Here is a 27,287-nt window from a genome sequence, read left to right as displayed (position 1 = left end):
AGTAGCTCATTCAGTTTGTAAGCATGCTAGCTTCAGCACTCAGAGAACAATCATAAAAAATAAATAAAGTATCTCCTTTCAAATTAGATGATGCTTCATTAACAGCTAACTTCATAACTCAGAATGTTACAACTCACTATTAAATAATGCTTCTTGGTCTACATACATGCATAGAAGATCTCCATCAAACCCCATATAAGAACAGAACATCAAAGGATCTTTGATTTTATTATCAAAGAATGTATACAGAATACAACTCTGAGATTTGTCTTCTCCAGATAGCCATAAAATACAAAAAAACATCGAGGTAGCTGAAAGAAAGACATGAATCATGCACCCCACCCCTGCATGAAAAGAAAAAGAAATAAAAACTTGAAAACTCCAAGCCCCCTCCCCAACCCCTCTCTTGTACAAAAACTAAGAGATCACCCAGATGGAGAAACAACAAGAACATCAAACCCCAAACCCCAGCTTGCCAATTGGCAACAAGAAAGATTGGGCAAAAACACAACAAAACCAGAGAACTGAAAGAGGCCAATATGAACAACAGTTCATTTGAACTACTTCCAATCCATAAATCTCAGTATTTCGATATTCAAAGTTTCAGAATTCCGAGAGCATTGGGACCCAGTGGCACCTCCGAGGGAAGCAACTCGAACCACTCGCTCTCCTCCTCATAACACAGGAACAGGCCCACAATATTGTGTCAGAGTAATTAAATTAGTAATCAAATGCCCAACCAAATGAACTGTGTCTGTGTACACAATGTTCATATCCTTCTATTTCCTGCACATTCCAAGGCCTATCCAAAAGCCTCTTCAATGTCTTTATCATGTCTGCCTCCACCACCAACCCCGGCAGCATTGCTCCACACATCTCTTTTGAATATTAATTCAATTGAAGTAAAGTTTTTGAAACCCTTCAAATACACAGATAAATCTATACTCTCTCATTGGTCCTGTAAAAGACAAGAAAGTTGATCATCCCCAACACTGTAGGTTTGAAGTCGTACAAGTAAAGGCAAAAAATCTAACTAAAATTTTCACCTTTGAACCATTCAAAGCAAAAAAAAATTTAAACAGTGAGACTAAGACTGTCATTTTGTATTTAAGAATATAAATCAATTTAAATACCTCAGAATAAAGTTCTGATCTTGTGCAACCACATTAAAGAGACATTTGCTTCTTTGCTCTGTGAAATCTCCTCAAAAGTCAACATCCCAGCAATGCATGCAGATTAATAGTTAGCAAACTGAAAACAAAGGAATTATTGAACTTCTCAACCTTATGAAATTCCAAGCAACAAACCATACTGGCACATGATAAAGCCATCTAGACTGACAAGTCTTCAGGTCCAACTGTTGCTATGGCGATTATCATTTGCAACCACTTGCCTACCCAAATAAAATGTGTTCTAGAATTACACAAACAAAAACTCTTAGTTTTTTTGTTAATTTTTAATGTCAAGGACAACAAAAGTTCAACTTCTTAGTCAACTAACTATGTCACATGATTAGTTGCAAAACTTTATGATCACAGTTTCACAGTAATGGAAATTTAAACTCCACTTTGATCCAAACTCACATCTAAGATAAGAGTTCAGAAATTGTTTGTAATAATTCATGTATCACTCTAAAGTTTCCTCGCACCAATTTATTTGCCAACAAGCATTCATTTTCTGTTAAATTTTCATTTTCTGGCAACTTCAACCAGGGCAGCTTCAGGAGTGTGCTACCAAAACACTACCTGCATATCTCCTGTCTCACTTCTTAGGGTAGTATTATTGAAGTATTCAGCAATATTACATCAAGAGCACCTACTAGGCAACAGCCCTACACCCTTCCCCACCCACACTTTGGTAAATCAAACCACCAAGTTGTACTCTTCCCTGCACACAAACATAAGCTGAAACGCAAGGATCCAGTACAGAAAGTCATTCAGTGCTGGTCTGAGGATATAGGTGAGCTTCTTGAGTCAGTAGACTGGTCCAGGTTCAAAGACTCAACAGCCAGCCTAGATGAGTATGTCACCACCATAATGGACTTCATCAGCAAGTGTGTGTGAACTCCATACCAAAGATGCCAATATGGGTGTTCCCAGGCTGGACGATACATTCCCTACTGAGGTCTAGGACTACAGTGTTCAAATCACATGATACTGACCATAAGCTTTACAAAAAATCAAAGTACGAGCTCCATAAAACTACCAGAGATGCCAAGAGGCAATACCAGTCCAAAGTCAAGTCCCAGACCAGCTCCAGTGGTGGCAGGGCCTACACGCTACAAATGACTGCAAAACAAGCTCAGTCAGGCAACATGGGGGGAGGGGGGTGTGAATGCATTCCCTCCTGATTATTTTAAGGCATTTTATGCATGTTCACCAGAGGGGACTGGAATGTCACCATTTGTCCTGACAGCCTCTAATGCAGCTGAATCTAGTCACGATTACAGATGTAAGAACAGTCTTCTGCAGAGTGAACCCACTGAAAGCATCTGGCCTGCGGGGGGGGGGAGGGGGGAGATATCCCTGCTGTGTCTTTAGACCCAGTGCAGATCAGCTGGTGCAAATACTTGCACATATTTTTAAAGTCCTCCTGCTTCAATCTGAGGTTTCAATTTAAGAAACCATTATCATCTCTGTACTGAAGAAAATGGGTGGCAGAGTAGCACCTAGCAAAGGAGGTGTAAGGCGTTCCTTCCCTCTGTTAGCCTGTAGGTCACCCCTGCATAAGGTGTAGCACCTGTTTAGCCCCCAAATCTGCTATGGGAGCAGATTTGCAGAGAACAAGCCTGGTCATGGAAAGACCATAATGATCATATGAGCAGCTGGTTGTATATCACAAATCCTGGTTATGTGACCATTAACACCAGGCAGACAATCTCTGAAGAGTAGTGATAATGGCTGAGGTCACTCATCTTGTAAAGACACTGCCCAGGAGAAGGTAATGGCAAACCACCTGCAGAAAAATCATGGTCACGGAAAGACCATGTTCGCCCATGTCATATGACTCAGTACACAATGAATGAACCTAAGAAAAACATTGACTACTGCTGATTGCTCTGACATCCACCAAAAGGAAGTGCTTCAAGAGCAGGTTATGGCATTCATTAACTCCAGTCTTCCAGATCACCTTGACCCACTGCAATTTGCATTAAAACAGGTCGATGGCAGATGGCATCTCCCTGACTTACGCTTATCTCAGGAACATCACGACAGCAAAGGGACCTATAATAACTTTTGTTTATTGACTATAGCTCCACCTTCAGTCCTATAATTCAAAGCAAACCCATCTCCAAGCTCCTAGACCTGTGACTCCCTGCCTCCATTTGCAATTTTATCCTTGACTTCCTGACCAGCAGTCTGCAATTAGGAAGGGTAGGCAGCAACCCCTGCCATGGTTAACCTCAAATCTACCGCCCCACAAGACTGAATCCTCAATCCCCTACTCCGTGCACATTCACGACTCTGTGGCCAGGCTTCGCTCTAGTTCCATCCACATTTTCAGATAATATCACCATAATGGGCCACATCTCAAATACTGATGAGTCAGCGTACAGGAAGTTGATAGAGAGCCGAGTGATATGGTGACTTGATAACAACCTTTCACTCAATGTAAGCAAAACAAAAGAGGTGGTCATTGACTTCAGGAAGGGGATTGGTGCACGTGGTCCTCTGTGTCAAAGGTGCTGATGTCAGGAGGATGCAAGCATCAAGCACGTAAGAGTGAACACTACCATGTCCTCATCCAACCACAGTGATGCCACAGTCAAGAAAGCTCACCAGCAACTCTACTTCCTCAGGAGGCTGAGGTCCCTTCTGATCCTCACCAACGAACAGCAGAGAGTTTCCTACCTAGGTACATCATGGCTTGCTATGGCAACTGTTCTGCTCGTGACTGCAAGAAACTACAGGGAGTCATGGATGTAGCTCAGCGCATCACTAAAGCCAGCCTCTCCTCCATGGACACTGTTTACACTTCTCACTGCCTCAGTAAAGCAGCCAGCATAATCAACATCCTCAACCATGGCAGACATTCTTCTCCCCCATCACACTGGGTAGGAGATACAAATGTCTGAAAGCATGTACCACCAGGCTCAAGGACACTACTGTTATAAGACTATTGAACAGTTCCTCGTATGATGAGATGGACTGCTGACCACACGATATATCTCATTGTGAGATTGCATCTTATTTTCTACTTGCACTGCACTTTCTCTGTATCTGTACAACTTTATCCTGCAGGATGCTTTTACATTAGCTATATATTGTATTAGCTACTGCATTTATTGTCTAAATTAAAGATGTTAATTAAGGCTAAAATATAATTTCCAAAGATAAAAAAGCTTAAATTTTATAGTCATAAGAGTACAGCATAGAAACAGGCCCTTCAGCCCATCTAGTCCATGCCAAAGCCAGTTAAACTGCTTACTCCCAATGATTTACTCCATAGCTCTACCATCCACATACCTACCCAAACTTCACTTAGACATTGAAATTGAGCTTGCATGCTCTAACTGGGCTGGCAGTTCATCCCACACACTCACTGCCCTCTGAGTGAACAAGTTTGCCCTCATGTTCTCAATAAATTTTTCACCCTTCCCTGTTAACCCAGGACCTCTGGTTGTAGTCCCACCCAACCTCAGTGGAAAAAGCCTAGCGCATTTACCCAATCTATGCCCCTCATAATTTTGTATACCTCTATCAAATCTCCTCTCAGATGTGTCCTTTCTGCTACGATCTCTCTGGTCATCAATGGCTCAGGTTTTTCAAAGCGGTCACCTCAGAGATAAGCAACATTCTGTACAAAGACACTTGGTCACACCCTCATGTTTGGACTGCTTTCTCCATAGAACATAAGGTCACGATGACTCCATTCACCCCAATAGGTGCTCACAGTCCAACTCACTCTGGAGCTTGTTGATACATTGAAGTGTCACCCAAACAATATATTCATGTATAAAATTATGTTACGTACTTTGACTGTAGTAAGAGGTATGACTGCGGATTTGACAGCATCTATGCCTTCTCATGACCACAGGCAGCCATTGAAGATAAATGAAAATTTGATAAAGGCAATTCAAATTATGGTTTGGAACACAGCAAAGTACCTCTTGTGAGCAAAACCAAAATGAAGGTTAAATGCTAAAGGGCTGCGAATGGGAGTTTTTTTTAAGATGTGAAGTTGTGAAGCTCAGTACAGCATTGGCAGAATTAATGATTGAGGCAGAGATATTAAGAGACATTAAAAGATATAAGATGTTGCAATGTTGCAATAGCAAAACTGCTAAGACACTTTCGAAAGGTTTCTTTGTGGTACTTGTCAAAAAAATCAAAATTGTAAAGGCTGTAGAGCAAGTGTTTATTAAACGGTGGCACTCTGAGAAAAGTAATTTTACACACTAGCTCTTTTATATTACACATCACAAAAATACAGCAACATTTCAACAATTGGTTCCATCTTTTTCAGTCATTTTCGAAAATCAATTTTGAAAATCAATTCTCCATTCTTTCATGGATCCATTAAGATAGCTAGGTTGTAGTCAAAAGAGAAATGGATGCATGCTGCGAACAGAATGAGGAAAACTTAGAAGAGCTGTGGAAAAAGTGTAAAAAAGCTTTTTCAAAAAGTCACCTGAAACACAATGACCTACATCTTATGTGCATTATTCCATCATTTCTGATCCTATAATATGCAAAACACCAATTCAGATCCTCCACCATCCTACTCCTTTGTTGCAGAGCAGCTCACTACTTATTCTATGGGTACGTGCAAGAACATGCGAAACCCATTCACCAGATTACTGCTTGGATGCATGCCAGTGGACAGAAAAAAAAACCTTTCAAATCAGGTAACATGTTCTCTAACAAGCTGGCCCTAAAATATTGAATTTGTTAATAAAAATAACTCTCAAACAAGGACGTTTGATATTTTTTCATACAAATTAACAAAAAAAGACATCATAAGGAGAAATTGCACCCCAAGACCACAGATAAATGATGATATGATGATGATAAATGATGGAAGACTACATCAGGAACATAGAGTTTGGGTTATCTTATCTAAGGAATGCTAGTTGAAGGCAGGTCAGGGAAGATTCACTAAGTTGATTTCTGGGATGTAGGTATCAAATTTTTCTAATTTTACTTTGTGAATGTGTGTGCTGGATTGTAACTCTAAAAACTGTGTTTTGCACCTTGGCCCGAGAGGAACAATGTTTCGTTTAGCTGTATACATATGTATGGCTGATATAAACTTGCATTGATCTTGAGGAAAAGTTGATCAAGCTAGGCCTATTCTCACTGGAGTACGGAGGAACAAGAGGTGGCCCGTTGAAACATGTAACATTCTAATGTGGCTTTACAGAGCAGATCCTAATATATTTCCTGCTCTGGGGAATCTAAAATTAGAGTCATAGAGAAGTACAGTACAGAAACAGGCCAATCAGCCCATCCAGTCTGCACTGTACTGAGCCATTTAAACTGCCTAATCCCATTAACCTGCACCAGGCCCACAGCCCTCCATACCCCTAATATCCATGTACCTATCCAAACTTCTCATAAACATTGAAATCGAGCTCGCACGCACCACGTTCGCTAGCAGCTCATTCAACACTCTGAGTGAATAAGATCCCTTATGTTCCCCTTACACTTTTCACCTTTCACCCTTAACCCATGACTTCCTGTTTTGTCCCAGCCAACCTCAGCGGAAAAAGCCTGCTTGCACTTACCCTATCTATACCCCTCAAAATTTTGTATACTATCAAATCTCCTCTAAACCTTCTACATTCCAAGGAATAAAGTCCTAACCTATTCAAGCTCGAACCTGAGGCAGAATATATGATAAATGAGAGGATTCTTAGCAGTGTAGAGGAACAGAGGGATCTTGGGGTCCAAGTCCATTGATCCTTCAAAGCTGCCGTATACGTTGACTGGCAGTTGGGGGAATGAGTTCAAGAGCCATGAAGTGATGTTGCAGCTCTATAAAACTCCAGTTAGAACACACTTGGAGTATTGTGTTCAGTTGTGGTAATCGCATTATAAGAAGGATGTGGAAGTTTCAGAGAGAGTGCAGAGGAGTTTTATCAGGATGCTGCCTGGATTAGCAAAAAATATCTTATGAGGAAAGGTTGAGTGAGCTATGGTTTTTTCTTTGGAGTGGATGAGGATGAGAGGCCACTTGATCGAGGTGTATAAAATTCCAAGAGGAATAAAGTGATCAGCCAGTGTTTTTTTCCCCCAAGGTGGCAATGGCTAATACCAGAGGAAAATCCTTTTAAGGTGAATGGAGGAACATTTACTGAAGATGTCAAAAGTAGCTTTTTTTAAATAGAGAGTGATAAGTGCGTGGAATGCACTGCCTGGGGTGGAGGTAGAGATTGATATATTAGTGACTTTTAAGAAGCTCTTAGATATGCATATGGATGAAAGAAAAATGGGTGGTTATTGTCTGTGGAGGAGGGAAGGGTTATGTTAATTGAACAGTAGGTTGAACAAATGGTGCTGTAGTGTGTTATTTTCTCTGACCCAGAAAGTTGAGAATGATCAAGTCATATTCAAGACTAAGATGGACAGATTTTTGGAAATTCAGGAAGCTGAGGGATACAGGAAAGTGGAATTCGTGTGAAGATCAGATCCATCACAAGCCCATTGAATGGCAGATCATATTAAAGGTCACAGGGCCCAAACCTGCTCCTATTTCATATGTACAGTACTTATATACAAGTCCCTAAAAAACCTTAAGGTGAACTTTCAGACCTTATGGCTGGATATGTGCAATTGTTTTGTCGAACTCTACTGCATAAGTTGATGCCTAATTGCCTACCAATTTCAGTTTGATGCATTGTGAATAACAGATTAGAAACCCCAAGATTTGCTTTCTCAGGTCTGCACTAAATTAAGTAATTTTATCCAATCACTAGCTGGATTGTTAAATGAAGTCTCCATACCTCTGGGCGAGGGAGAGTCGGAGGAATTCACCAGCTGTTCCCCAACAATTAGTCAGGGACGCAACAACACCTGCTCAGAAGAACATGTGGCTTCTGGTAAGGGCAAGCCTTGCCCTCTTGAAATAGTTCACAGTCAGAAAACTTATTCTCACTGTCTGAGCTTGCTTATTCACCCACACACCGCTTGTATTAAATATCTGGAATGCTCTTTTAACAATATATATTTAACAATTTAATCAAGGAACACAACATGGAGACAGGGACATCAACTCAATGAGATGGCACCCATGGTCCAATCAACCCAGAACGCAAATACGAGGAAATCTGCAGATGCTGGAATTTCAAGCAACACACTTAAAAGTTGCTGGTGAACGCAGCAGGCCAGGCAGCATCTCTAGGAAGAGGTACAGTCGACGTTTCGGGCCGAGACCCTTTGTCAGGACTAACTGAAGGAAGAGCTAGTAAGAGATTTGAAAGTGGGAGGGGGAAGGGGAGAGATCTGGACAGTTGATTGGCAAAAGGGATATGAAAGGATCATGGAACAGGAGGCCTAGGGAGAAGGAAAAGGGGGAGGAGGGAAGCCCAGAGGATGGGCAAGGGTATAGTGAGAGGGACAGAGGGAGAAAAAGGAAAGAGAGAAAAAGAATGTGTGTATATAAATAAATAAATAAATAAATAAATAAATAAATAAATAAATAACGGATGGGGTACGAGGGGGAGGTGGGGAATTAGCGGAAGTTTGAGAAGTCAATGTTCATGCTATCAGGTTGGAGGCTACCCAGACGGAATATAAGGTGTTGTTCCTCCAGCCTGAGTGTGGCTTCATCAACCCAGAATGTCTTTGAAACAAAAGAAGGAAACAGAGTCAAGAGAAAATCTGCAGATGCTGGAAGAATAGGCCAGGCAGCATCTACGGAAAAGTCACAGGGAGAGCGTGCAAATTCTACACAGTCAGCAAATGAGTAACCTCAAGGTCAGAAATGCATTCCCCTGGGAGGACTCGGAGGCGATATCACTCCAGCTAGGTCAGGATAGGGAATAGTGTGAAACGGCTGTTGCAAAGTGTGACAAAGCAAGGTCTATGGAGGTACTCGTCAACATTAGCAACTCTATCTTGTATTGACAAAATTATTTGGTATGTAAATCAACACCCTAAAAATTACATTTCCTGTACAAATTGTCATATTTACTTAACACTTGAGCAAAACTATGCCACACAAGAACTTCACCTAGATATTCTGCATCTCTTCCCTCAGTTTGAAGGACCTATTCTGACCTTGACAATCATCGTAAACGTATTTAAACTTCATTTTCTTCAATAACAGTACTGTGCAAAAGTACTTTTGCACAGCACTGTATACATAAAAAATGTCCTTTTGGGCTTGGCTTTTTTGGTTTAACAGGTCTGCACAGCAAATAGATGTAGGATTCTAGAGGAGTTAAAAAATTATCATTCAGAGGCAATAAATGCAAAGCAAAAGGAAACAGATATTTAAAATAAAATAAAAGTGACAAAATGAGGTGTGAGAAATGAATATGACAGTGACAGCTAAAAGAATGTGTGATTTTGATTTATGAAGATTTTGGAAATGCTGATATATCAATAGGATTATCACTGCAAAACAGAAATTCTGGAATGATAAAATCAGTCGGATGAATTCTTTAATAACAATGCCAGATTAACTTGTGAAAAATTCTATGGAAATAACAACTCTGAAGATAAAAATATAATGCAAGTGTGTGTGACCACAAGAATGATGGGATTGGACTCTATCAAGCAATACCAATATTCATTTTAAGTCACGTCAATGAATATATTCCACACAAAATCCTTACAGATCAACCTTGAAGGATTTTAATTTCCTTACTCCCTGTTATAATGGCATTAAATGAATAAGTAAAAAAAAACTATAAAAATTAATTCTGGTGATATTGTCATTTTATATTTACTACTTGTAAAATCTATCAGAAAAGGCCAAGCTCAGCACACTAAAAGAGTAGCATCTTAGAGTTAAGACTTAGACTCGGCAAGAGTGGTGTGAGAAGCTATTAAAACGTTGATGGATGGAGGGGTGCTGCCTGCCTTCAGTTTTAACTGGAATAATAATGATGCCATAAAGCAAGTTCAACCGTGACTTGAAAACACAGCGGTCATCACTTCCTTCCATCCAGGCCATCTTCATGGTACATTGGCTAATACAGTAGTATCACCAAGGTTACCTACCATCCTGGCCATCCCTTCTACTTCCTGGGTGCTACTGCACAGGATCGAAGTAAGCTGCAGAGAGTTGTAAAATTCGTTAGTTCCATCATGTGCACTAGCCTCCGTAGTATCCAGAACACCTTCAAGGAGCAATACCTCAGAAAGGTGGCGTCCATCATTAAGGACCCCCATCACCCAGGACATGCCCTATTCTCATTGCCACCATCAGGGAGGAGGTACAGAAACCTGAAGACAGACACTCAACGATTCAGGAACAGCTTCTTCCCCTCTGCCATTCGAATTCTGAATGGACACTGAACCCATGAACACTACATTTTTATTAACAAATCTCATGACATATGCCGGTGATATTAAACCTGATCCTGATATAGAAGCTTGAAATCCCAGATGACCAGACTCAAGAGCAGTACCTTCCCCACTGCTCTCAGTGGTGCTACAATGTTCTCAGACTCTTACTCCTGTCCCTCTCGGTTATTTAGTTATTGTCAATTTAGCATTTCCTTTGCACGGCTTCAGACTGCACTGCTGCCACTGCACCATTCCCTTGTTCTGCTCCCACCGCTGTGTTTATTGATTAATCGGGACCATGTATACTGTTTAAACTATAACCTGGTGGAAATGACAATAAACGAATGTAATTTTCACCTTAAAACTGCAGTGAAGCCTAGAGATTGTCAGAACAACCAGAACTGGACAAATCAACATTAAGGAACAGGCACCAAGTACTCTCAACATAGTGTTCAATGTTGCCTTACTAATCAGTGTCAAAAACCAGCCAATACTGAATTGTCTGCAGAAACACCAGTGTTCTGTCTACTTACTTCTAAACGGAAATTCAGATCTTGAACATAGATACAAAATTGTTCACAACCCAGGGTGTACGAACCCCTTGCTTAATAATATTGCTCCATGGCAACAAAAAAGTTTGGGAACCCCGGTTCCACACCTTGCACAGCAATTAGACTGAAACCTGCCCACTAATTCACTTGTGACCTACCACCAGGTGCACTGTTGTCAGAATAACCAGCCCATTCATCTTCAAAAGGGGAATAGCTAGAAAAGTGAAGGACAGAAGTTATTTATTTGAGTAAATGTTGTTATATTTAATTGGTTTAAGTCTTTGCTTTCTAGTGTTTATAGTCTGATTTTCTAGATTCAGGATATTTTTTAAACAGTTTTGAATATTTGGGAAACAGCAAGTTATTGATCCCCCCCCCCCCTTGCTGTGGCAGGAGGGGGTAAGTCTCTCCCTTGTTAGTGAGTGAGAGGGCCTGTGGGATGGACTTTAGATCATGATCTGTGGGGGGGCTTTGCTATTGGGTGGTGGTGGGGGCTGATATTTTTGCTGAGGCAAGTTGGGGGAGGGAGTTGTTGCTTTTGCTGATGCATGTGCATGAGAGGGGTGGGGGGCTTTGGGACTCTAATATTTACCTGCCACTCATTCTTTAGGATTTTTCTTCTGTTTCGAGGATGTCTGCAAAGAGTTAGAATTTCAGGAAGAATACTAGATACATTCTCTGATACTAAATTGAACCATTAAACCACTCGAGTGTTTTGACAGCTGGTAAACTGGGGCATGGGCTAGCTGCCTGGCAAACATATTTATGGGCAGATTTCACCTTTACTTTGGGTCTGATTTCTATTCAGTGAGGGCTTATCCAAAGCTGTTCACATCTGGGCGCTGTTCAAATGAAGAGCAGGGTTTTGTGGGCAGGTGCCCACCAGCTCTGACAGGGGCAACTTGAACAAAAATTTAACACTAACAGGGGAAGGAGAAAACACAAATTAAATATCTACTTAACACATGCTGCACTTCAAAGAGATATAACAGGCAGGATATAGACTTGAAGGTAGAAGAACATTACAAGTCTGACCTTTCAAATGTAAAAGCTACGAAACATCTCCGCAGGCTACATGTAGCGGAAATTTGGAACTTTTTTTCCAGAAATGCCAAATGATGCTATATCAATTATTGATCTTAAAACCAAGATGGATATATTGTTATCTAGAGTAGCGAGGGATATAAGGATTTAAGTGCCAAACTGAGACCCCAGGCCACCTATATTAGCCATCTCAATTCATCATATTAGCAGGCAAAAATGCCTCGAAACTCTCAAAGACGACTGCCACCAGTGAGAAGAATGAATATTTTGGGAGAGTAAGTGAAATCAGCCCGCCCCTCACCTCCAGTGCCAACACTCTGGCTTTCCAGTCTATCTGGGCCGGTGTTTAAATTGCCTAAGCACCAGGTAAGGCCTAGCTCCAGGACCCAGATCCTGGCGCAGGGACACGCTTGGACTACATAGCCCGAAGCCGTTCTTGATTTCACCAAATCGGCTCGACGTTTGGGCCGATCCCCCTCACACCCGGGTCAAGTGGAAGGGCATCATAACCTTTCCGCATCGACTCCTCTCCAAATCGTTCACTCCAACAGCAACAGTGATACAAACTCCATCTGCGACCCTGTCTTGAACATGTTGCCCCTCGGCTTTGCGATGCTCCCCAACGACCCATCCTTCCGATCAGCTTCGCCTCCGCTTGTTTCTTCATTGATTGTGGTGATAGTTGACCACAATTTACTTCAGAAAGGTGTTATTAATAATGACTTTATCCATATTTCTTGCCATCTGAACTACCTGTAAGCCTCAGTAGTGCCCTGTTGAACTGGAAGTTATAAATATAGTGTATTTTAAGTATCACACTGTACTGCCACGAAACAAATTTTTCACAACATAACCTGACTCTGAGGTAGTTAAGCCACAGTTCAACAATGGCCTTACAAAACGATAGTTTAAGATATTATATTGGAGAGGCTTCTGCAAAAATACAGATGGAGGAAGAAAATGACTCTGCTACCTCCATAACTTCTCATGGACTGATTTGAAGCAGGGAGGTATCTGTGTTCTCAGAACTACAATAGCAGTGTGTAGAGAAATGTGCTGTAGGCTTAGTATCACAGCTGCTAAAGAACCTCCGCCCCACAGGCCAATTCAAACAAAGCTATCTCCTTCAACAGCTCAAAAACTGATCTGCTGTTTCTAGGCATGATAATGACAAAACTCATGACTATGCATAAAATGCTAATTTTTATTTGGCTTGTACTGAGGACCACTCAGATACAAATGAAGCAGACGCAGAGTTAGTTTGGATAAGGTAGAGCACTGAACATTATTCCACCCAAACACAAGATAGATCTTAAAACACAAGAGATTCTGCAGATGCTGGAAATCCAGAGCACCTCACACAAAATGCTAGAGGAACTCAGTGGGTCAGGTCTATGGAGAGGAAGAAATAGTCTACATTTCAGGCCAAGACCTTTCATCAGGACACTCCATCAGTACTGGTGAATGGTCTTGGCCCAAACCGTTGACTGTTTACTCCCTACCATAGATGCTGCCTGACCTGCTGAGTTCCTTGAGCATTTTGTGTGTGTGTGTCGCACAAGATACATCTTCCAAGCAAGTTTACAGTTGAAAAGATACATTATAAAGTATGGTAGTAATGAAGTTAGAAAGTTCTATCTCCAGTCAGTATTATCTTTCCATTACTGTATGATACTAGGCTAAAGTTGATCAATTTAATGCTGGATAAAAGCTGTTAAGTTCAGCACTGCTGAGCTCCAGCAAGCAAATGACAAATAAGCCAGGATGTCAACCCTAATTGTTATCCAGTGTTATCTACGCAACGGGATGCATGTCAGCCATGGTAGTGTTTGCATGCCATTACTTCCTATAGGGTGAAATAACATCACAAATGGCTGTGATGTGTCACTCCCCAATGAGCTCAATGCTTTTTATACACGCTTTGAAAGGGAGAATAAAACTACACCCGTATGAATCCCTGCAGCACCCCTGTATACCCTGTGAAATCCATCTCAGCGGCCAATGTCAGACCATCTTTCAAAGGGTAAATGCATGCAAGGAGTTGGGACCCAATGTTGTACCTGGCAGGGCACTGAAAACCTGTGCCAACAAACTGGCAGGATTCTTCAAGGACATGTTCGATCTCTCACTACTGCAGTCGGAGGTTCTCACCTACTTCAAAAGGGGCATCAACCATCGCAGTGCCCAAGAAGAGCAGGATCACATGGTGGCACTTGCATCTACTGTGATGAGGTGCTTTGAGAGGTTGCTCATGGCTAGAATTAACTCTTCCATCGACCCACTGCAATTTGCCTACTGCCACAACTGGTCTACAGTGGATGCAATCTCACTGGCCCTCCACTCACCTTGGATGACTTGAACGATAGCAATACCAAAGTCAGGCCGCTGTTTATTGATTACAACTCAGCGTTCAACACCATCACACCCTCAGTACTCATCAACAAACTTCAAAACTCCATTGACATGTACCTCCATCGACAACTGTACCCTTGGCTTCCTCATTGGGAGACCACAGTCAGTCCAGATCAGAAATAACATTTCCTCCTCACTGACAGTTAACAAAGATGCACCTCAAGGATACTTGCTTAGCCTGCTACACTACTCTCTCTACATTCATGACATGTGGCTAGCAACGACACAACTATTGTTGGCGGAATCTCAGCTGATGATAAGGAGGCATACAGGAGTGAGATAGATCAGCTGGTTGAGAGGTGTTGCAACAACCACCTTGCACTAAACATCAGTTAGACCAAGGAAATGATTGTGGACTTTGGGTCAAGGAAGTCAGAAGAACTGACACCAGTCCTCATCAGGAGATCAGCAGTGGAAAGAGTGAGCAATTTTACGTTCCTGGGCGGCAACATCTCAGTGGATCCATCCTGGACAAAACATATTCATGCAGTCACATCTATATCTTATTAGGAGTTTGAGGAGATTTGGTATGTCATCAAGGATTCTAGAAAATCTCTGCACAGGTAAAATGGAGAGCATTCTGACTGGTTGCATCATTGTCTGGTATGGAGGTGCTGATGCACAAAATCAAACAAAGCTGCAGAGGGTTACAGTCACAGCTGGTTCATCATGGACGTTAGCCTCCCCACCACCGAGGACATCTTCAAAAGGTGCTGCCTCAGGAACACAGCATTCACCTTGAGGAACCCTCGCCATCCAGGACACGTGTTCTTCTCGTTACTAACATCAGGGAGGAGGTACAGGAGCCTGAAGACGCACAGTTTCTTCCCCTCCACCACCAGATTTCCTCATGGTCCATGAACCCATGAATACTGCCTCTTTTTTTGCCCTATTTATTTGTTTTTTTAATATATTTTTTGTTATTTTAACTGAGTAATGCTTTATGTTATTGCATTGTATTGCTACCGCAAAACAACAAATTTCACGTCAGTGATAATAAACCTGATTCTGAAGATGTGCACATGTAGACTTTTTAAAAAAAAAATAATTAATTAATTAATTTGTTGAAATACAGCACAGAACATGTTCTTCCAGCGCTTCGAGCCATGCCGCCCTGTAACCCCTGATTTATCCCGAGCCTAAGCACGGGACAATTTACAACGACCAATTAACCTATCAACCTATACGTCTCTGGACTGTGGGAGGAAACCGGAGCACCCGCAGGAAACCCACGTGGTCACGGGAGAATGCACAAACTCCTTACAGGCAGCAGAGGAAGTTGAACACAGATCCCTGGCACTCTAAAGCGTTGCACTAACCACTACACTATCGTGTCATGTACTAACAGTGTATCAGAGAGCTGCTACTGCTGATACACAATCAATTGGATCTCACCAGATCACACACAGGAACCACATTTATTGGCTTTGGAGGGGCATGGATATGCATCCATAGTCCCACCATTGTCTGGATATTACTTGAGGCTCCTGCCCATCTATCTCTCCCCACCCACCTCATCCATTACCCCAACCTGGGTAAACAACTGCTGCAATCAAAGCCTAACCTTAACAATCAGCGTTCTCAGTAAGAAAGTCATATTAATACCCAGCCCACCTCGATGTTGGCCTATTTTAATAATTCTACCCAGAAGGAATACTGAAGTGATACAGATATAAATAAGGTTCAAAACAGCCTGCCCTGAGCTGGTGGAAGGTGGCGAGTTTCTTTCCAAGAAAGCATTCTCTTGAAGTTGGGAAGAGTGAGAATATGCCTGCCTGCACCTCAGTGTGCGCATACAAATGGCTCAGCAGCATTATCAATTCAAATTAGATATCATCCTTCACAACGATCCATTCTATGGTCTTCCCTGATAAAAATACTGCCTTTGTGATGACTCAGAGTCAATTAGAACATTCTCCTCATCTGCCTTCCTCCACTGGCAGATTCCCACAGCTGTAGCACCAGTGTTGGGCCCTAAATGAGGAAGGCGTCACTAGCTTACAGTTTATCCTATACAAGGCCAGAAGCCACACTTTGGAACACTGTCAGTGGTTCTGTTTCTCACACACCACATTTTAACCAACTACGAACAAGATTAGACCCTCTGTCTTGATTCAATGCCAGCACTTACGGAAAGCAAAACCAAGCAATCAGTGCCCAAATATCTGTCACACCGTGCAAACAACAGTCTCAGCAAAATTCTCATTAGGCAGAATACCCAATACTAATCAGCTATCTGTTGATAAAAGTTAGGGACTGGCTACTACCATACTATTACGAGTTTCAGCCTGTGGTTTGTAGCAAAGCACATAATCAGGTGGGTAAAGGTAGCATTATGCCTGATCTGTGTTTTAACTGCAAGCTGTACATGTTGCCACTGGCGTTGGAACCGGAAAAATTCCAACTCCCATGTACTAAGATCCCTCACTATATAAGGAAGGTAATTTTGTTCAAAATTATCCACTGCTATCCTTTGTTGAGAGTAATGTTCGTTACCACTGCCATATGTTCAGAATCAGGTTTAATATCACCGGCATATGTCGTAAAATTTGTCGTCTTTGCAGCAACAGTACATTACAATACATAATAATAAACTGTAAATTACAGTAAATATATATATATAACTTTAAACTACAAAAATAATTAAATATTGCAATAGAGGTGTTCACTAGCCATTCAGAAATCTGACTGTGGAGGGGAAGAAGCTGTTCTTAAAACATTACTAATGAACTATTTAATCTACAAGGTCTGCACCTTTAGCTTTTGTTGGCACATGTCAACTTTGTTTTTTCTCTCCATACTCTGTTAGACTTCTGAAATGAGGAGGAGGTAAAATTCGCTACCTCTCTGAAAGACAAACACAGCCAACTTGATGTGTGCACATAAATGTCTCAGCAGCATTATCAATTCAAATTCGACATCACGCTTCACAATGATCCATTCTGTGGTCTTCCCTGATAAAATTTCTGCTTTTGTGACTCAGAGTCAATTAAACATTGCTTCTAGCTGTGTAAAAAAAGGCAGGAACCTCATTACGTTTCATTAGAATCCAATTCTTTCACTGCAGAGACTGCTGAAGGATGAATTAAGGTGAATGGGTGATATTAGAGGGGAAAATAAAATGGCCAAGGTAATTTTCGCACCATGATTTCATTTTAGTGAAGCCGCGGAAAAGGTAACAATTGGTTTTCTCTCCCCACCCCCTCCAAAATCAATCTGAACCCAGTGCATAAGAGATTCAAAGATTTGTTAACTTATTTTTTCTGCTGTACCATGCTCATGCAGTCTATCAGGGTTTAGCAGCAATCTTCCATTAGGAAGCAACAAAGACAAAATGTTGGAGGAACTCAGCAGGCCAGTGGAAATGAATTTACAGTTGACGTTTCTGTCTGAGACCCTTTCTTCAGGACTGGAAAGGAAGGGGGAGAGGATGCCAGAATAAAAAGGTGGGTGGTGGTGTGGGGGGCGGGGGGAGAGAAGGAGGATAGCTGGAAGGTGATAGGTGAAGACAGGTGGGTAGGAAGATAAAGGGCCGGAGAGGAAGAGCTCTGAAAAGAGAGGAGAGTGGACTATAGGAGAAAAGGGAGGAGCAGAGGCATCAGGAGGAGGTGATAGACTAGTGAGCAGAAGAGGTAAGAGGCCAGAGTGGGAAATAAAAGAAGGAACGGCAAGGGGGAAAAAAGTGGGAAAAGATTACAGGAAGAGGTAATTGATGTTCATGCCATCAGGTTAGAGGCTTCCTAAACAGAATATGAGGTGTTCCATTCCAAGGTTAATTATATGCATCAAACAAGCCGAGTCTTTGCAAACTATTCCACTCTTACCCTGCTCCCTCCAGATCTCAGGTTTGACAGCTTCCAGAAGCCCACTATAAAGTATCTTATACTCAGGTTCACAGTGTGAGAAAATATTCAGTGGCAACTGACATCACTGAGTCAGTCAATGAGCAATGCCAATGGTAAGACATTATTAAACAGCTTCTCATGAACTGTGCATTTCCTTGAAATGATGTCTGAAATTATGTCAACATTTCTCAGTATAAGCAGGATGATTTCTTCCACAAAAGGGAATTGGTGCAGATGATCTATTCTAGTCAAGAATAGAATGTTGTTAAATATACCTGTGAATATTAGTATTTCACTATGAATACTAATCAAACAAATCCGCTGATTAGAGATAGCCAATGTTAGGAAATGTTCTGGGGTTAGCACATATAGTAAATAACTTCAGCAACTAAATTCAGCCACCTATCTTTAAATCTTTACATGGACTGTAAATTAAATTTAAAATGCAGCTCTGGGTTCCTAAACGTTGTGAACTACAGTTACTAGGAAGACCAGAAAATGCTGATTTAAAATTCATTTGGATGTCTGTAATGAGGGTGTGAAGAGGGAAGCATGAAGGTTGTGTGTAATTCAAAGGAAGGATTGTGGATGCATTGTAAATATGGAATTGTCCTTAGATCCTTAGCATATAAAATGTCATGTAGTGTTGGGTCAAGCAGGCCTCTTCCTCCGAAAGGGGTCTCAATATGATGTCTCATTTTGTCAAATAAAGAGACTACTTCATATCTACCAGTATTTCTCTCCAGTGACTTTGTTAATGCATTAACAGACATCAAGGCAGAACCAATCAGAGAAAGCTGGTAAAGAACCAGAGAGAAACAAATATCCCAAGATCAAACTAGCCATGCCTAAATCCATCTTTGCACCAAGAAACATGCATTTACTTTCTGAAATCTGGCTTTAAACGTAGCTAATGCAGGCAGAAATGAAAATCTTGCTTTTGTTCTCTGCAGGAAACCTTTGGGTCAATTTCCACCCGCTGGGTGAACAGCAGGTGTCCGATGCACAAGTAAATACAAAGCTGCCCATAATTCAGCACAATCTGGCAATCACACTTAAAACACACACTGAAGGGGGTTGCTTTTGTACACAGTGAGTTCTCAGCAGCATTTCGATTGAATAGTCAGAATTATAACACCTGGCCGTCCCCCACTTTATCTGAATCAGAACTCACAATTTCAGGTAACAGTAAGCAACTCTTGCTCTTATCAAAGATGCCACCTTTTATATGAAACGTCAAGACATGTCTGCATGTGGATGCTTACAATGAAAATCACAGGGAACCTTTCAAAGGACAGGGAGTTCAAAAAAAAGTCAAGCAAAGGTTATCATAAAACTATTTGCAATTTGTGACATCTTACTCTGCATAATCGGATTGCTGTGATTACCTATGTAACAACTGTAGTCAACAAAGACATAAATAATTCATGGGGCATATTGTGCTTTGGAGCTGCATAAAGGTGGTAGTTAAATATAACTTCTTTCCATCACAGTACACCTGGTTTGACAAGAAAGTACCTTACACTGAGCCACAACACGGAAACTTTCTTCGGTCAAAATACCCTCACTTTGACGAGATATAAAGGTTATAGTGTCTAACGTTTACTTCACAAAATTACCTTTGGGCAAACTTTTGTGAAAAAATACATTACTAAGCTATGTTATGTTTAAGTGCACAGAAGAAATCTTACCTATTAGACTGTATTAAACTTGAAATTTTAAAAATGACAGATATTAAGAATGAAAATCATTTTAGTTCCAGGCTGTGGTTTACAGGAGAATATAAGAAACATACAATGAAATTTGCTAGGCTCCAGCTATAATTAAAATATGCATACACAGAAAATATGGGGAGGTTTACCAGAAATATAACATCAATTACCAATCACGTTTGTGAACCTTTGCAGTAAAGAGGTATCATCACCATATAAGGTTTGTTTCCATTCTTTGACCCAAAGGAACAGGGGTACATTTTGAAGTTGAAGCATTTAGGAAAGGAACTTGCAAGTGAAGGAAAATCCGTAAACTGAATCATTTGGTCCTTCAAGCCCATTCTTTTAATAACTTCAAGCTTCCAAGCACAAGCTTGAATTGTTGCCAGAAGGAAGCCAAGGGTTGTGTTAAAATAGACTATTGGAAGTGAAATTATCCTTTTTTTTGTCTAACACAAACCTTCAAAATAAAAGCAAAGCCTCTTTAAAGCTTGAGTAGCTGAGGTTCCATGCTGAGATGGGAGGGTGAACATTTTCTACTCTTGAACACCCGCTGGCAACTTCACTGATTATACAGAGGAGTGGGATTGTTATGATGTCACCCACTGTTAAAAATCAAAATGCGTTCTTCCATGCTAACACAAGACAAATAAAGGATCAGACAGCAGAGGCTCAAGAGGGAATTGTAATGGGAGAGATAACACTGGGAGCAAAACACACACTGGAAACTAATTGCTCTAATGGCAATTGTGGACACAATCAATGTAGGGGGTAAGGTAGGGGGAAGATGAGGATAAATATGATTGACTTTTGTCAGGGTTTTATTTCTCCTTGTTATTAACATCCCTGCTCCAAATTTCAGAAATCTCAGATGTGCCCATAACAATAACCCAGCATTTTTGTTTTTTTCCCCATTGTCACACACATGGAACAGCTCATAGATATTGCTAACTATGCAAAAATAAAAAGGTTGCAAAATTAAAAAGGTTGTGCTTGGAAGCTTAGATTTATTAAAAGGATTGACTTGAAGGGCAAGATGATTTAGTTTATGGATTTGCCTTCACTTGCAATTTCCATTCCTATATGGCCAAACATCAAAATGTATCCCTTTTCCTTTGGGTACAATGATGATAAACTCCCGTACTGCAAAAGTTCACAAGAGTGACTCACTCTTACAAAGCAATTAGAAGTGGGCAATAAATGTTTTTTTCCTGATACTCCTCCCCCCCCCCATATCCTGTATGTATATTTCAATTATAGCCGGAGCCCAGCAAATTTCATTGTGTACTTTTTCTTCTCTGTCTCTGTGAACCGCAGCCTGCTACTAAATGATTTTCATTCGTAATATCTGTCATTGTTAAAATTTCAAGCTTGATAGAGTCTATTAGGTCAGATTTCTTCTGTGCACTTAAACGTAACATAGCTTAATAATGTATTTTTTCAGATAAGTTGCCCAAAGATAATCTTGTGAAGTAACAACTAGAAACTATAACCTTTCTATCTCATCCAAGTGAGGGTATTTTGACCGAAGAAAAGTTCCACCTTGTACCTAAAAACGAAAGGAAAAGTTGCTGCTGGACAACTCCAGGTACCGGGGTTCCATCCAGCCTCTGGTTCACTCTGCACACATTCTCCCTGTGCTGCGTGGCTTTCCTCAACAGCTCAGGTTTTCTCCCACATATGCACAGATGGATTGTGCTGGCTACCACAAATTCACCTAAATGAAAGTGGAGAACAGGAGAAAGTTAATGAGCTCTGGACAGAGCACAGACTACATCAGAACTTGGGGGAGTAAGACCAGTGGGAACGCTTTGAGAGCCAGCATAGAGTCAGTGGGCTGAATGGTGCTCTCGACCAAAACAAGAGTAACTTGCTGGTTGAGTCAGTGGTAAGGAAGGCAAATGCAATGTTAGCATTCATTTTAAAAGGACTAGAATATAAAAGCAAAGATGTAATGCTGAGGCTCATCTGGTACTGGTCAGACAGCACTTGGAGTATTGTGAAGGGTTCTGGCACCTTTCTTTAACCAGAAAGGATGTGATGGCATTGGAGGGGTTCCAGAAGAACTTCATAAAAATGATCCTGGAATGGAAGGGTTAACATTTGAGTACCCTTTGGTTACTCTGGGCCTGTACTCGCTGGAGTTTCGAAGAATGAGGGCAGATTTCAGTGAAACACATTGAATATTGAAAGGCTTAGATAGAGTGGATATGGAGAGGGTAGTGGGGAAGTCTAGGACCAGATGGCACAGACTCAGAATAGAGAGACATCCATTTAGGACAGAGATGAAGAGGAATTTCTTTTGTCGGAGAATGGTGAATCTGTGCAATTCATTGTCGCAGACTGCTGTGGGGGCCAAGTTACTTGGTATATTTAAAGCAGAGGTTGATAAGCTCTTGATTAGCCAGGGTGTCAATGGTTATGGGAGGAAGTCAGGGGAATGGGATTGGATGGATAATGGATCAACCATGATAGAATGGCAGAGCAGACCTGATGGGTCAAATTGCCTAATTCTGCTTCTATGTCTTTGGGTCTTAAGAAGTTACGGTGATTGTGACCTGTATGTGTTGAAAAAGGAGGGCCAGCATTGTGGGGTTGTGATTGGCTCAGCCAAATGCAACCTGATTGGAGAAACAACCATTATTTGCATATGATATCTCCTGCAATACAGTCAGCTGAAAGTGAATTAGGAAAGGTAATGGATGATGCCACAGCAGAGTTCAAAGATGGCATTGCAAAACTCAAACACATCAACGATAAGGTAGTTTTACCTGAAAATGCAAATTCAAGTTTTGCAGAGCTCATACAGTTCCTTATACCACCCATGAAAAGGTAGTCAGTGAGTTACATCGCATGGAGGCTGAAGGAATTCTTTCCAAGGTTGAGTGAAGCTCAGGGACAATGCTAAAGGTCCCAGTAGCTGAGAAGAGTATGTTGGTCAGGATCTGTGGTGATATTAAGGACACCATCAACGCAGAACTGAAAGTAGATCAATACCCTCTGCCCAGGATACAGGATACCTTTGCAAACCTTTCTGGAGGTAAACATTTCAGCAAAGTGGACTTAGCTGAGGTCTACCTACAGATAGAGATGGAAGGAGAGTCCAAAGAGTTTCTCACTATAAACTCTCACAAAGAGCCTCTTTGCTATAATAGGCCTATTTTGGAGTAGCATCTGCACCTGCACTCTGGCAGAAAACTATGGACCAGGTGCTGCGAGGCTACCCAGGCACTCAGTGTCACCTGGATAACATCATTGTTACCAGTGAGGATGACAAGGAACATCTCCAAAATCTCAAGACAGTATGAAAAAGATGAGAAGATTAGGGGCTCAGAGCATGACGCAACGAATGTGAATTCTTTAAACCAAGCATCACTTACTATGGTCACTCCACTGATCCACAAGATTTACACAAGTCTGCTAAGAAAATTCAAGCAGTGGTGGATGTCCCAAGGCTAAAGGACATGTCACATTCAGAATCCTTTTTAGGATTTGTCAATTATTATAACAGGTTCCTGCCAAACCTGGCAACAGTGCTCCATCCCTTGAACTCATTACTACAGATCAGGAAGAAACAGCAATGGACAAAGCAGCGTGGGGTGGCTTTCCAGACGGAAAGGAAACTGGTAACGTCAAGCACTGTACCCACACATTATGATCTGCATTGGCCAGTGAAGCTTGTCTGTGACTCCTCGCCTTATAGTATAGGTGCAGTCATGTCACAGCTGATGAGGGATGGACGTGAACGTCCCATAGCCTCTGCCTCACATTCCCTTAACGCTGCAGAGAAAAATTACGCACAGAAAGGTTTTGAGTCTGGTTTGGGGTGTAAAATGTTTCAACCAGTATTTGTATGGGAAAGATCATTACTGATCATCAACGAGTAGTGTTCATTTTCAATCCACAGGAAGTTGCTCCACTGACAGCAGCAGCACGAATGTAGAGACGGGCTGTTTCCTGGAGGACACGATTACAAGACTGAATTCAAGAGGACAGCTAATCATGGAAATGCTGATGGGTAGTCCTGTTTACCCTTGGAAAAGGGAATACTTGAAAAATTTACAAAAGAGGACACTCCTCTTGTCATATTATCCCTAATGCAAATCATTGTATTCCTGTTATGACAGGGATGATGCAAAGGGAAAGCAGAAAAGACTCCACATTGTCTCAGGTCTACACAGCTACCCAAAATAGCTAGAATGTATAGCAGAAATTCCAGTTCCCCCATTTTTAACAGCACCAGGATGAACTTGCCTTTGACCGAGGTTGGTTTATGAGGGGATTTTCAGTTGTTGCACCATCCAAGCTAAGAGCTAAGGTGTTGAAGGAGCTACATGCTGGTAATCTAGGTGTGGTCAAAATGAAAGCATTGGCTTGAAGCTTTATCTGGTGGCCTGGGATAGATCAGCAGATCAAGCAGCTTGCCATGCACAGTTCGGGATGTAACACATCCAGAAGATGCCAAGAACAACACCCCTCCATCCCTGTGAATAGCCTGCATTGCCCAAGCAGAGGGACACCCATTGTCAGGAAAAATGTTATCCCACAAGAGTAAGAAATCCTTCACAGAGATTAAATCTTTAGGCCTAAATGGGGACAATTTAAATTTTACTATGCTGTGGATGTCTATATAGTAGCTGTGTTATATAGTTATATATGAATTGTTTTTTCAGTTAGTGTTTTATAACTAAGCAGGGAAGAGTATGGTGTATTTAATACTTCAGTAATATTTGAGTAGTATTGCAAATATATTGTTTGATTAAGCATTCTTTGTAAAAACAAATCATTACAGGTTACACGTAGAAGTATGTGAATTGCATACATTATCACACCACCACGTCATAAATGCGTGCCTCACTAAAGTAAAGAAACAAAGTGTACACGTTCTCCCAGACTCGCCGAGTTTTACTTTTAATTAGTTTTATGTTTTGGAGTTACAAACCTAACAGTCATACATTACGAATAAACAGTCTGTCAGTTAAGTAACAAACATCAAAGTTGCCGGTGAACGCAGCAGGCCAGGCAGCATCTCTAGGAAGAGGTACAGTCGACGTTTCGGGCCGAGACCCTTCGTCAGGACCCTTCGTGAGTTCTGACGGAGGGTCTCAGCCTGAAACATCGACTGTACCTCTTCCTAGAGATGCTGCCTGGCCTGCTGCGTTCACCGGCAACTTTGATGTATGTTGCTTGAATTTCCAGCATCTGCAGAATTCCTCGTATATCAGATAAGTAAGTCTGCTTCCTTTAGGGAGCCAAGATGAAAGTCCAATCTTGCTTATCTTCATCTGAGATTACGTTAACCTCCTTGCTGAAGGAAAAGAAAGTCAAAATCCAAGTCAAAGTAAATTTTATTATCAAGGTACATATCCGTCACCATATACAACGCAGAGATTCATTTTTCTGCGGGCATACTCAGCAAATAGTAGCTATAACAGGATCAACGAAAGACCAATCACAGTACAGAAGACAAGAAACTGTGCAAATGCACAGAGAAATAAATAGCATACAGAAATAAATAAATGAGAACATGAGATAATGAGATAAAGAGTCCTTAAAGTGAGATAATTGGTTGTGGAAAATATCTCAAGGATGAGCAAGTGAGTGTAGTTATCCCATTTTATTCAAGAGCCTGATGGTTGAGGGGAAATAACTGCTCTTGAACTTGGCGGTGCAAATCCTGAGGCTCACGTATTTTCTACCTGATGGCAGCAGCAAGAAGAGAGCATGGCCTGGATGGCGGGGATGTCTGAGCTTGCTTTGGGAGGCAAATATTGGGAAATAGGCACCTAAGATAAATAGAAATTAATTCATACGTGCTGCATCTGTAAATGCCAGCTTTGTTACACTCTGCAACATCTCACTCTCTCACAACAATGATCCTGGGTACAAACAGCATTTGATGTTATTAGCTCCTGTTTGCTCCATAAGGTTAACAGGTCTGCAAGAAAATAACATTTTTTGATGAGTAGGTGCATCATTTTGCACAGGTCAGTTTCTTCAGTGTCAAGTCATCAGCAATAAGTGCAGCAGCAGTTATGGAACTGCCGACCTATGTACAGATTGCAGAGAATTTTTTTTCCACTGAATTTAAAACCTGGATTAAGTGACAACAATAAAAGATGCTATACTGCATACTTAATGTTTTCGGTATCCCTCCTCTCCAGTTTAGGAGGATGAATGCGGCAAAGACTTGAACTTTAAGCTCTTGCTGTTAAGAAGCCTGAACTTCAAAGTTAAAAATACGGTTTAATGCATGTCCCCATAAGAGATTGAGCTACTGATTATTGTTATGTAACAGCAGTCATCATAATGGTTTATTTGAACACTGTTGAAGTTAAGGCCTTGTCAAAACATTTACAGACTTCAAAGTTCAAGGTTCAGAGTCAATTTTATTATCAAAGTATATACATGTCACCATATACAACTGTGAGATTCATTTTCTTGTAGGCATACTCAGCAAATCTATAGAATAGAAACTAAACAGGATCAGTGAAAAGATCAGCCAGGACGCAGAAGATACCAAACCGTGCAAGTGTAAATGCAAATATAAATAAGTATAATAAATAACGAGAACATGAGATAAAGAGTACTTGAGAGTGAGTTCATTGGTTCTGGGAACATTTCAATGATGGGTCAAGTGAAGTTGTGTGTAGTTATCCCCAACTTCGCTTCCTCTGGTCAAGGTGGTGCTGGCGGTCATCAGCGGCATCCTGTGGTCTGCAGACTTTCACAAGCCCTTAAGATGCATCAACTTACTGCAGCTAATGCAGCACAGATTAGGGTCTTCATCAATTATTATTCCAGTCTCTTGCTTGCATTTACTGTCTTTGAGATGCTATATTTACATCTTGCCTGTTCAAGAGAAGCGGTGGAAGAAATCCAATATGAATTGAAGAGAAGCGTACCTTACTCGCTAAACAATATGTAATGCATCATTTGGTCCAAAAGCAACCAACTACACACTTGAAAGTATAGATTAAACACAAGGTCAAAACAGTAGCAATGGCACAAAGCCCCAAGGCTTCATTTACAGTGCCTATAAAAAGTATTCAACCCCCTTGGAAGTTTATGTTTTATTGTTTTACAACATTGAATTACAGTGGATTTAATTTGTTTTTTTTGACACTGAACAACAGAAAAAGACTCTTTTGTGTCAAAGTGAAAACAGATCTCTACAAAGTGATCTAAATTAATTACAAATATAAAACACAAAATAATTGACTGCTTAAGCCTTCATCCCCTTTAAGTCCGTATTTATAGATGCAC

General features: G+C 41.1%; 1 protein-coding gene across 5 annotated transcripts in view; it reads right to left on the bottom strand.

Moving 5' to 3' along the window:
* Positions 1–27,287, bottom strand: part of ctbp2a (C-terminal binding protein 2a) — a 317,555-nt gene that overhangs the window by 244,139 nt on the left and 46,129 nt on the right. Inside the window, exon 1 of one of the 5 annotated variants that reach the window (XM_063071839.1) lies at positions 1,134–1,294. The exons of the other annotated variants lie outside the window; for them this stretch is intronic. The gene's annotated coding sequence lies outside the window, so the exon portion shown is untranslated. Of the gene's footprint in view, positions 1–1,133; positions 1,295–27,287 lie in introns of those variants that run through there. 5 annotated transcript variants of the gene reach the window in all.

Source organism: Mobula hypostoma, chromosome 19, assembly GCF_963921235.1.
Source record: "Mobula hypostoma chromosome 19, sMobHyp1.1, whole genome shotgun sequence".
NCBI classification, from domain to species: Eukaryota; Metazoa; Chordata; class Chondrichthyes; order Myliobatiformes; family Myliobatidae; genus Mobula; species Mobula hypostoma.
Note: the sequence above shows the minus strand (reverse complement) of the source record. Positions and strands in the feature narration are given on the sequence as shown.